The sequence below is a fragment of the Hetaerina americana genome, unplaced genomic scaffold (assembly GCF_022747635.1).
Source record: "Hetaerina americana unplaced genomic scaffold, ioHetAmer1.1.p SCAF_8, whole genome shotgun sequence".
Lineage (NCBI taxonomy): Eukaryota > Metazoa > Arthropoda > Insecta > Odonata > Calopterygidae > Hetaerina > Hetaerina americana.
Window position 1 is genome coordinate 7,108,896 of NW_027287427.1, and position 13,122 is coordinate 7,122,017.

The window sequence follows — 13,122 nt, forward strand, 5'->3', positions numbered from 1 at the left end:
AGATATGTCATCATACAGAACTAGGAAACCATGAAAAGACATATAATCTTTCCCGTAACCAAGCAATCATTGCTTAAATCATCTGTTTAAGGATACCTAGACAACACCTACGCATATTTTACAGAATGTTTTACGGCTGGTTTTGCGGCGTCTTGCGTAGATCAATATGCTGGTTGTGAAGCATGCGTGGAAATAAAATATTGACGAAAGGTGAAGATTCACGAATAACGTAATCTGAATGCTTTAAACCATACGTATAAATTCCAAAATGATGACTTATTTCCGTCATCTATAGCATATTTATTGTACTAGAAAGATTAACAACATGCATATAAAAAAGAAGGAGGAATCATTCCGATAAAAAATTGAATAAATTTTGTTAAACTTTGAAATGGAATTACAGAAGGACTTTCCTACAAAAATCATTTTCCCACTTAAACTTCCAACGTGTGTTTTTTAGGTCTCATTGGGCCAGATGATTTTTATTACTTTTGATCCAAATGAGGGAGTGTGAGTAAATTAACTCAGAAATCATTCAACGGAAACATTTTCAACGAGCATAAGTGGAAATGGCCAACGCATCGGAAACAAAGACCTATCCTTTAAAATATATTTACCGAGTCCACTTTGAACCCAAAGCCGAGACTTGAATGGATTAAGGGTCACTATAACGGCAGCGTCATCCATCCAATGAGGAGACCCCTTCTGCCCCCTTGCCTTACCCCGTCAATCCCTCTCGTCTTTCGCGATGTCTTCCCAATCCGTCGACGAACCCTGCGCCAAATGTCATCGCGAGGCGTGAAAAAGATAAAAAAAGCCTCGCTCGAGAGAGTATGGGTGGGTGATGATAGGACGGTGGGAGACTGGATGTTTTGAACCCATTCCAATCCTCTCTTCCTTCTTTTAACACTGAGTGTTTTCTACATCATATTTGAACGCTCAGTTTACCATAAATTTGTATTCGATAGTTTCTGGCTCAACCATGTTGAAGTTTATGTTCATAAAATGAAAAAACAGTGTATTTATTTGCATGTATTTCCACTGTTCTTTATTGGAGGTACTACCAGTTTCAATGCTTAGACGTCATCATCAGGTACAAATTAGTTAAGTTGCAGTCCATTTATATACCATTCATGTGGGGGAAAGGGAGGGTGAGAGAGGGGGGAGGAGAGGGGATAAAAAAGGAGGGGTTGGGATCGGTGTTGATGGGAAGGAGGAGAGGGATGTTTAGCGTCAGGAAAGGCGGGTTCATAGCTGGGTAGAAGGGTAGTTAGGTCTTTCCGTGAAGGAAAGGGATGCTTCTAGAATTGGGGAGAGTTATTAAATCAATAAATCGTTGACCAAATGACCCGTTTTCAAATTCTCTCTGATTTCCATCACTCGTCCATCCTCCTTCCATTGTCTATTTCGTGTATCAATTCCGGGTTGAAATCGCTCCCATGATTTTCTTCCCACAGATGCTTGGCGAAGTGAGATTGCGTGAGGTGAAAATTTCTAAAGCAGCGTTTATGTTCCTCCACCCGTGTTTTTAATCATCTCCCCGTTTGGCCTATGTATATAGCACTACAGACCTTACAAGTTAACTTATAAATGCCGCTTTTAGTTTGATTTTCCACCTTGTCTTTCGTAGTATTCATGAATTATTTCAAGTTATTCGCATGGTAAAAAGCTATCCGAAATATTTCCCTAGGGAAGAGGTTGGCTATGACACCTGAGCGTTGAAACTAGTAGTACGAAATTAAAGAACAGTGGAAATATACATTGTGTTCCTCATGTAATGATAATTACCATACATTCTTGGCAGGGACGAGGAGGACTAAGCTATATTCCTGAGATCGATTTTTACAATTGGATTTCATCACTTACTATTTTCAACTCTCTTATATTTTGCTCCGGGACATAATGTCTCATTGAGAATTTAATAGAGAGTATTCTATTCCACTCTTTTCTTTCTTTTCATTTCAGGGGATGTGCGAGCTCGTATATACAATCTGTAGAACTAAGACAACATTTCTACAAAAGAAATTTTTCAACTTGACAAGAATATTGAAATGTAATGAAATAATTGACTTTGTAATTCCACACACTTTGTGTGTGGAATTCCACACACTTTGAAGTGTGTGGAATTACAAAGTCAATTATTTCATTACATTTCAATATGTTATGCAAATTCCACAAAGTTACGCCTGAGACAACAAATTTTTTTGACAAGAATACTTTTGAAAAGTCTAGACTATGCTTACTAGGAATAGTCTCTCTTTGTAAACAGAGACGTGTCCTTCCCGTGAATGGAGGAGGGAGGGTGGCATAAATACAAATAAATAGGGGGGATGCACGTGGGCGCAACCTCTCACCGGCACCTCTCAGCACGTCCTCGGAGGAGTCAGCAAAAGAAGCGCAGGGAACGCATAACAGGAATTCGGGTGGGCGAGAATCAATACTGTTCTTTTTACCGATGACATCGCAGTTGACACAGAAAATAGAAATGGTTTCCTTGACTGCAATGGGTCAGCACCTTGAGAATACAATGGAAATCAAACAAAGGAATATGAAAATCTCAGTATGCGGAAGACGCTCTAAGGAAAGAGAGGAAGCGGAGTTTTCCATATGCCTCAAAAGTGGTATAACACGAGATGGGTGGGTTGAAGAATAACATGGACATAAAAAAATGAACAACTCAAGCTAAGAAGTGTCTCATGATGGAAAGGTAAAATCCGCGCTCTAAGAAGCTAAGATTGCTTAAATGGAAATAAATTCGTCAAAATATTTCAGAGTCAGTGTACTTATTTGTCAAAAAATAATTAAATACCTCACACAGATTCCACCTTGATCTCTTTCCCATCGTTCCCTAAGAATTTAAATATCCCCAACGGTCGATCGGAGCCATTAGAATAATTAATTATACCACCTCATTTGGCCTTTCAACAATTTTCATTCTTTTTTATATCCTAAGTCTATGGAATGAATAATCGAAAGAAAAACTATGCCAATAAATCCGTTTGTAAATAACTACTGCCCATCCTACACCCAATTCCTACGTACATTGTGTTTCATAAAGTAGGTCTTATATCGCGATATATCCAACAGATATGACTAAAAGGCGTTCATGTTTTTACGAGACTTAAGAAGATATTATTTTCACCACTACGCATAATATGACCCATTTTCTAGTATTGAAAACGGTGTAAATATATTGGTATCAGGAAGTATACAGTTTCTGATTGTTCGCTAATTCATACTCGTGCGATTGGGCTTAAACAGTATTGATATATCCATAGCAAAAAGACATTGTACTTTTCCAAAGATTAAAATCTACGGAAAAGTACGAAGTCTTTTCAGTATGGATATTAAATACTTCCGCGGAGTGAAGCCTGAAACATTAGGTAATAATGTACATTCTGGCCTGAGCGTGGTAACAATAGAAACATCATTTTCTATGCATCCATTTTCTGTGATGTATTTTTTTGTTCTTATCGGAAAAATACTTTCTTGTGCATTTAGTAGGATGCGCAATCTCAGATTTCGCCAAAATTTTAAAGGAGTACGATTTGTAATCAAACGAAAACTATGTTGGTATAAGGGACATGTGTTTGCATGAGTATTGGATGAAGGGTTTGTTGAATGAGTGTGTGCGCTGTTGTGGGTGTAGTTTTTCATGTTGTCGTCTTTGAATGTGGTAATGTTCCTTTTTACGGGTGGTGACCTAACATCCCCCGCCACATGCCCTTGCGGCAGCTTGCTGGGTATTATGTAGATGTAAATGAAAACTACGAAATAATGCTCAATGCATCAAAAGAGCTACATTTTCCACAGTATATTAAAGACGAAGCGATGGTGAGAGAGTTTACATTCATCGAGCATTGAGAATTGAGTATTCTATCCTCACCGACCTCGACCCCCCACTCTCACCGAACAGTACGACTCCGCATGTCCTTTTCTGTTGCTCGGAGATGAGCTGAAATTAATCCTAAGTTCATCCATGACCCTTTGGGAACGCATTTATCAGTCAAATTGCTATTCACATTATAACAAAAAGTTGTTAATGGAAAATCAGCGTAGTCCGTAGAAGCTTAAATTTGGCGAGCGGACGTGAGCACACTGGAACCTGAATATATAATCTCCACTCAATATTTCATGGCGATGAGGTGCCATCTTAAGACGGGAATGGTAATCGAAATAGTAACAAGTATTAATTTGGGGAATCTATAAACATGAGCTTTATGAGTTGATGTACTTTACAACCCGACAGAAACTCGGCCTATTTCAGATAACTCATCTCTCTCTCTCTCTCTCTCTTCAAATAAAAAAAACGAAAAATATATCCCACCTCCACATGCTGTCCTGCATTTATTTATACATACGCTTGTAAAAATGATGCAAATAATATTTATTTCACATCCACTGACGTACTGGCTCTAGAATCGTTTTCAATACATTAGAGTTCCGAACGCGAATAATGAAGGTAAAACTTACTTATTGGAATTTATCATCAGCTACACGAGAAATACCTCTTGGTTGTCAGAGATGAATAATCACATTCTCCGCGATAGCCTTTTTTAAGGCGAGGCTATCGACTTTTAAGGAACGCATCCAGGACTTGTCAAATTCCTTCAGGAAAAGTTGAAGGAAAACTGTTCGTTTCATCGAACTAATGCGATCCAAGGAGCGCCTTCATGGATCGTCGATTATATTATAATTCTATAGTTGGGTGAGAGGGCCTCAGAATATATTCATAGCTGGGAGCACACGACCCTACCCCTCCAAATAATTCCTCAGCTATTTGATGTGATTGCCTTTTTATTCGGTTTGGATTTGCTCTCGGCTGCCATTTCGAAATATCCAAAATTTCAAATCGATAAAAATTCATCAGAATACTTCCGTGGCTTATTTTCTCGGCATAAAAATCTTTGAGATAGATAGATAGATATTGAGATGTGGTCTTAAAAGCAAGGAATGGCAAGCATTCATTACTCTTCGCAACTCTTTGCACAAGGGCGGAGTCCTTCGTGCTTAAGTAGAACAAAGAAAAAGAATTTCGAGGGCATTAGGGGTGTGGAGAGTGTTTCCTCGCCCCCACCAATCCATTGGCTGCGCACCATCCAAGTTATTAGCCCAAATGTCGCCGTGGTCCTCGCAGCTTGGACAGGCAGGGAGGATTTATTGCGTTTAAGAGCTCGCGGGGCCGAAAGGGTTTTAAATAAAAGCAACGCTACGGAGCTACTCGGGAAGACTTCATGGAAGATGCGCTGGGAGGAGATTTTCCGCGCCGCCGTTTGGAGTGAAGCTAAGGACTCGCGCAGAGGTTGATTAAGAATAGCTCGTGTTTATACTCAAGGCGAGACCTCTGCCACCGAAGGGTTCATTTGAGGATTTACCGAAGGGCTTAAAAGGGAAGAGCCAGTAGAAAGCTTCTGATGACTCCAAGGTTCGGGGGGGTTCACTATTAAACCATCCCCATACTGATGATTGCTATTAAAATTGTGGTCCTCTAATTACGTATTAGGAGCCCATGGGGAAATAAGACAATTGAAATGCGCTACGTATGAATCCGGCATTTCATTATTGAATTCCAATTCGTACCAAAGAGCACCAGGCGCATCCTACAAGCCGAGTGCTATTGAATGACTGTACGCTATGTAACAGGAAATTAAACCTGCGTATTTCGGTTATGCATTACAAAAATTGATTAATATGGTAGTTATGCATATATGTATATATCTTTGGAATGGAACGCTCTTCGGCGACGCAAAAACATATAAAAACACAGATGTAGATTTTTAAGACATAGAAACACAAAGAAAGTACTATGTTATTTATATATATATATATATATATATATATATATATATATATATATATATATATATATATATATATATATATATATATGCATTTTGATGGTTTCGTCGAAGTAACACGGAAGTGTTGAATAAAAAAGTTGGACAGCAACAAACATTATAAGAACATATAAAAAGAATACTCACGCGTTATTTCTCGATCATTTCGACGTAATTCTGCTCCGTCTTCATCGGAAGATATAGAAGAGAGACTTGCGGGGTATGTTGGGGTGTGGTCGATGTATATGGAAAAAACCACGCAGAGAAATGGTGGGAATATTTCTTAACTAACGATTACTCTTTAAATAAACTATAATATTAAAAGTTGACATTAGATCTAAATGACTTGATAAAATAAAATAAAAACTCTTTAAATAAGGAACTTATTTCGGCTATAGGAGTTTTTTCATTTTATTTTCTTAATTTACGAGCCTGTAGAGCTCAATTTCTTTTATTCTAAATGACTATAGTTTTATGCTCTGATTATAAGCTCGTTCACAAATTAGAAACATTTCTTGTACAAGTGTACTTTGATGATTGAATGGCTCCGTAAACTAAAGAATTTTTATTCAAGGGTAATATGAGTATTTGCCCATTATTTGAAGCAGAGAGATACTGCTAGTCGTCTTATGGTACGAGTACTTACTCCTTTCTCACATGAGTCACAATGAAATGGAGATGTTATATATGTATATTCGGAGCCTAAACGATACTTGAACTCGATATCCACAGTATTAAGTCTCAAGGTCCATTAATATAAGAAATACCTTGAAGTTTACGACTAGAACTATCAGGTCGCATTCCTGATGAGAAAAAAAACTTGGACCTTGAGTTTTCAAAAGTATTAATGATCATTGGATGTAATTTTTTTTAACTACAATCAAATTAATTAACATTGTTTTTCAAGGTAAACATTAGAAGTTAGTTTACTATAGATGGAAAAATATAATACTGAAACTCCTTATTGAGCAGATAATAAATTATAAAGTAAATGGCACCAATCGACGGTGAATAAATATAGTTAAGCACGGTCATAGAAATAGATTATGAACCTCGAGTGACGCAAGTGACGTATGACTTTGCCGCAGTGTTCTTGGTATTTAAGGGTCCGTGGAAATGAATTCTCTTCTAAGTAAAATAATGGCAGTGTTGGACGAAATCGTTTGCCATCTGCGTGAAAATAGTCACAAAACCGACCAAAAATATCCAACAACTGAGTAATGGCGTTCTGCATCAATGCTGTTCTCTTAGAGATTAATCGTCAACCATCTGCGACCGACTAAGTTCAATATCATGCCTACGTTTTTCCATAAACCATCTGCTCCTATTCTCAGGCTATGCTGATATTTTATTTAACGATATTTTCTAATTTGGATAATTTCTTATTCTTTCTAAAAAGGATAGTGAGGAGATAAATAAGAGGACCTTCAAAGTCCCTAAAACTTTTATGAAATGAAATCTAATGCTTAATTATCTTCCGTCCATCGGCGAACTACGAAAAGAGATGCGACTTAATTTTTTTGTTCTCCTTTAGCTATGTGGAAAACTACAGAACAAGTCGAGTTTATCAAATTTTCCCTTTCTTTGAATTGAATCATCTTAAACTTACGAAGAAATAATGTCCAATTATAATATTAATTGGAAAAATAAATATTTGATCCCACTCTTCTAAAGTTATGAACGAAAGGAGGAAGTATTCTATTCTCTCGTGGAATAAAATGTAATGCATGTATATCTTCAGGTCATGGTTTTATAAAACCAGGACATTGGGTACCTTTAAATACTTGTAAGTTTACAGTTGGTAAGTGTTCTCACGAACTATGGGGAAATAAAAGCTAAATTAGTCCGTAGTGAAGTGTGTGCAACATTTAAATCGCACTTATCTACATGATAGCGCACTGATGAAACTACATTCCCTTGATTCAAAAAATATTGTTCTAATCATATTCGAAACTTAACTTTGGAAGTGATGGGAAATACACTGTAGCTTAAAATTAAATGAATGATAGTCGCACAATCGGTTAAAGAGGGCACTTCATACAATAAATGTAATTAAACCTAGTCGCATTCGTTCATAGCTGTATTTTGGAGAGAGTGGGAATGGATGGAAAAGGAAATCCGGCTCCTCTGACAGTATTGATCAATCATTGCCTGGTCCTGCCTCCTGCATGAATGACAAGGCAATTGGAGACCTGAAAGCAGACTGGTTCCTCAAATACGAGAAGGATTCGAGTGGGAATCAGGCGCGGGCAAGCAGATTCCCCCGAGAATCTGCCGCACTAAAAGCTCCCTCTCCCTCCCCCGCCGTCTTATCCCCTCTTCCTGTAATATTTCTGGAACGTTCCGAGGGAAATTCCCAGCACGAGATCCACAGGCAGCCGAGTGGACCAAGGGCTACGTGCTAACTGCTAAGCTACGCGTTAAAGAATCCGAGCGCCGCGTATTTCTGGAAACATCCCGATAACAAGATGATTCGGAAAGGAGGTTCGGCATATCCACCCCCTCTCCCAGAATCTCTCTTTTGGAGTCGAATCAATGGTTGAAGAGGATTTGCCATTTTGAGGAATAGAGATGTTATTTTTTTTTAAGGTAATCTACCGGTTAAGGTAGGTTTTTGGATGGACACAACTACCAAACAAACATTTTATTACTCCTAACAAAACACAAAATCCATCATCCTACTCTATATCAGGTCCCTCTTCATCTCTGAGTACTTTCTTCCTCCGAGATGAGTGGGGAAAAATTATTTACTTACGTTTTCCACCCGAATTACGTTTAACTGGAATGAATCCTCGGACATTGTGAAACACATGCAATGGAGAGAACATTATGACTAATTGTAGGATCCAACATGGACATTTCCGTAACACGAACTTGAAACGTTTTAATGCGTCCAGGAAGTCATTCCAGCGAAACAGCCATTCGCTCGATGAATAGAGCTGGAACCCGCATAATACTTCGCGAGTCGCTTTCAGGAACACGAGCCCTTACGTTTGGTATTACATTTCATGGAATGATGAGTTTTTGAAGGAAAAGAAATGATGGGTATTCGAAGAAGAAAAGATGGCATAAAGATCAACATGTATATAAAATGCTGTGGTGTTAAATTTTGGGTTTGTTGCATCACGAATCGTGCGAGGAAGGAATGAGAATTAAAGTCTATAATAGCAGGAGCACATTTTTTCGCCCCACATATGTTACTCAAGCGGTCGAACCCGCCAATGTATGTAGGGAGGTGTCCTTGAGCAATTCCACATAATTTTGAACTCGAGCATCCAGGACTTAAAGTCTTATCATGCTCCTATCTTGGTTTATCTAATGACCCTGCAACTTTTACTTTCTACCTGCAACCGTGTTCCTCTACATCTACTCATTATCCTGCAAGCCGCCGCAAGAGCGTGTGGCGGGGGGTGTTAGGACACCACCCGCAATTGAGAAAGAAAAAAAACCTCATGCCAAAGCCACAATTTTATACCATCCACAAACGAAACATGGCATACATTCATGCAAGAACACTTACACCCCACACATATGCAAACACTCAAACTACCAACTAACAAACACATGCACCTACAAATATACCTAATATTTTTGCAATGTTTAATTTTGTTCCGACTAGTAAATTCAGTGTTTTTAATATTTTTAGAGTGACTTCGGTTTCTTACTATTGTGATTTCTAATTGCTCGGGGAAAGAATGAGTATTTGTATCTTTCTGTTCCGGAATCTATCTCCCTTATTTTATCTTTGTGGTCTTATCTACTTTTGTGGTGTGGGGCCATTATAATTCCTTTTCTGCCATTGTTAAACATTATAATTCCTTTTGTGACGTTGTTTGTTCTGAACCTTTCTAAAAGTCTAAGTCACGCTTGTTCTCTTCGTACATCAAGTGGCTCCCAGCCTAAATCCCTTAAGAGATCTGTCTCACATTGTTCACTGTCCTCACAGAGACCTGTCACACTGTGCTCAACATATCCAGCTATTCTTTTCCTAAATTCATCTACTTTTCTAACTCTTCCTCCGATGAATCCCTGAAATCTTCGTTTATTCTAAACGTCACTTAACTAGACGTGAAATTGTACGTCTCCCTTACTTTTTCAGCGCTCTCGTATACAATTCTACAAAGCTAGGTTACTATAAGGCGGCACCACGGGGTTGGTTCTTGAGTGTTCAATGTGCGAGGCGTGGGGGTGAGGTCGGTGGGGGAGGGCTGGCGCCGCCGATGCACTTCCGCTGAATATTTTACGAGATGGCAGCGATGGCCGCGCTTTATTTCCCCTCTTTCTCCCATCGCAAGGCCATCCCCCGCACGAAAATAAGCCGACTACGACACTGCCCCACCAAGGAAACATTTTCGATCTTGCTCAATCCATACGCCCCGCGTCAATCAGTCCGAGTCACATACAAGAAAGGCCTCGGGCGGAGAAATTAGCCTCTCCGCCTCTTGATGAACCTTTTTATCATTACGAGGCTAACATGTAGAGTAAAATGTTTGCACTCTCCCCGATGTTTAGTAAAACACATTTTTGTGAGCTCCTGAAGCACTTCTTCAAAACTTGAACACCTCTCTCCCTTAAGAATATCTTCCTTGAATGCGCCATAGTTTCCATCAAATCTTGAGGCCCATTGTTTTACCCACTCATTCAGTTTTCAAGCGGAAGGTACCTTAGCTGTCCATTTAATCGCTTCCCATGCCGACTCCATCCCGCCCTTCTATCTCTTTTCCCTCTCTGTCAAGCAATCGATCTCATCATCACCACGACTCCCTCATCCTTCCTTGTTTACGTAACTCTGCACACACAAGCTCGCCATCGGAAGGCAGGAACGATCCTCTTATCATTAATTGTTTTTGAAAAACGAATTGAAACGCTCGATTCTCATATAAATTCATTGGATTAATGCAAAGAAGAGAAGGGGAAATCGCTGGCAAATTCGGCTCCTGATGTTTTCCAGTTCAGCATTCATAAATTCTTCAAACTTCTCATTCAGGCAACTACAATATACTCAATAGTCTTTCAATAAATCTTCTGAAATTATCCAAAGTCTCTTTTATTTGTCAATCATTTGAGCCATTTCAATTTAACTCGGAAATAATCTTGGATTTATGAATGATGTAATTGATTAATTAAGTTAAACCTCATGTACAAGTCACTTTCCTAAACAACACCAGAATTACAATTACCACAACTGCTCGATGCATGTTATCGTAATTGACTTGCTATTTAATCTTTTAACGGCTGGCCTTCGGATATGCTTGAGTACAGTTAGGTGGATTGAGTTGTTGACAGTCATTATTTCTTTTTACTTAATTTATTATTGCCAACTATTTTTTGTGGTTAGTTTCAATGAATCCAGAAGATGTTGTTTCGGAATGAAACAGAGACCCGTCGTTCTTCGCAAGGTCCATTTTTTCTCGCCCTCGGAAGAGAAGGAATCTGGTCAACTCGCGCGAACGGTGAGGAGTTACAAGAGACCAACGCTCACTCACCGACGCTCCTCGCCGCGAGGCTCACAAGCGAATACGCCCGCACGCACACACCGTTCCGCGCACGCAGCGGAAGCCAAAGGCGGGAACTCCCCCACGCCTCGAGCCGAGGCATCCTTCGAGGGGCGCGAATGGACGAAGGCGTGCGTCGTCGAGTGTGGGAACGCGCGTGCCTCAGGGCCGCCCCGTAATTTAAGACCCCGTGTCGAAGGACGAGCCACCCCTTCGCCACCTCTTCGCGTGCCATCTCGAAGACGTGGTAAATGCAAGCCCGGCCTTGGTTGAGAGTCGAACCGGGAATTCTCGCTTGCCAAGCCGGCGTCAAGACCACTCCACCGTGCGCGTAATAGTGAATAATGATGATTGCTACGTACTTGAAGACAGGCCAAGAAGTATTACGGTTAGTCATATTCTACCTAAACTCAACTCAATGTCAATATCGCTAGAGCAGTCGGAGAATGATCCTGATGAGAAAGGCGTTTCCAAATACAAGTATAACGAAATTAAATTTTGAGAAGCGTACTTGAGTTAAACAAAACAGTTTCAGGCTCAACTTTGTGGAATTCCTTCATGGTGAGGGTAAAAATAAGAAACTTTGCACTTCCAAATAAAGATTAAATACTTCGCACGACCATGGTTTCCATGCTGCGCATAAGGTGACATACATCAAACATTTTTCAGTCTGACAGGTTTGAGGTGGTGAACGAAACATTATACCTCTCCCGTTCCCCCCTCCTAAAATTCCTAAAATACTCCATTATCTTCCCGCATCAACCCCACCCCCACCAAGGCAGTGATGACCATCGACCGTCCCTTAATAAAGGTCAAACCATTGCGGACAAACACCCCCCCCCCTCATTAAATGAAAAAGCATAAGTTTTTTCCACTGTTCTTTCTAAGAACGGTGGAGTATAACATTTTGTTCTTCCTTTAATGAGCATTTAACGAACATAAACTTCCACAAACTTGAGCCAGGAACCTTCGAAAACTTACCCTCCCCCTCCCCTAGCCCAATAATAGGTTGCTGCACCAATTCTCCACTTACCCCCTCTCCCTTACTGCTCCCCCCCCTTCCATCATCCCCTCTCGGAGCCAGACATATAAGTTGAAACATTTTTCACATATGTCACCTTTTAATGATTCGCAGCATGGAAACCATGGTCGTGTGAAGTATTAAATCTTTTTTGTGGAAGTGCAAAGTTTACTTTCTACCCTAATCGTACTTGAGATTTGCCTTTAAACGTACGAATAAATATGACCCATAAACTATATTTTACCAAAAAGAAATAGATGCTGTAATACCAATTAAGGCTCTTGAAAAATTTAATTTAAAATAAACTCTTTCATATTTATTCAAAAACAAATTTTAAAATTCTTTTTACTCATATGGAGCATCATCTGTTGCTATCGGAGCACCACAGTCCATAATTATGATTTCAGTCGCTCCACGACCCCTAAGATATTTTAAAAACTTGTCCGATAAATATTTAGACATGAGCGAATTTGAACAGAGACATCGTTTTGCTAATTACGTCGCTCTATCTCTCACACCAAAGCTGACGCCCAAATCGTCCGTCAGGAAAGACAATATCTATATCTGCTCTATTTCTATCCTCATTATCTGTACACACATCAAGATGATGGATAAAATGTTTACAAAATGTAGTAGCTCCGTGTAAAAAATGCTCTCTGCATGCAATTCATGTTATTAGTAAGGAGAATAAAATAAGGCTCAGATAAATAAATGACTACGCTCTAGGCTAAATTTTGCCACTAATTGTTTTATTGGTACTGTTATTCTG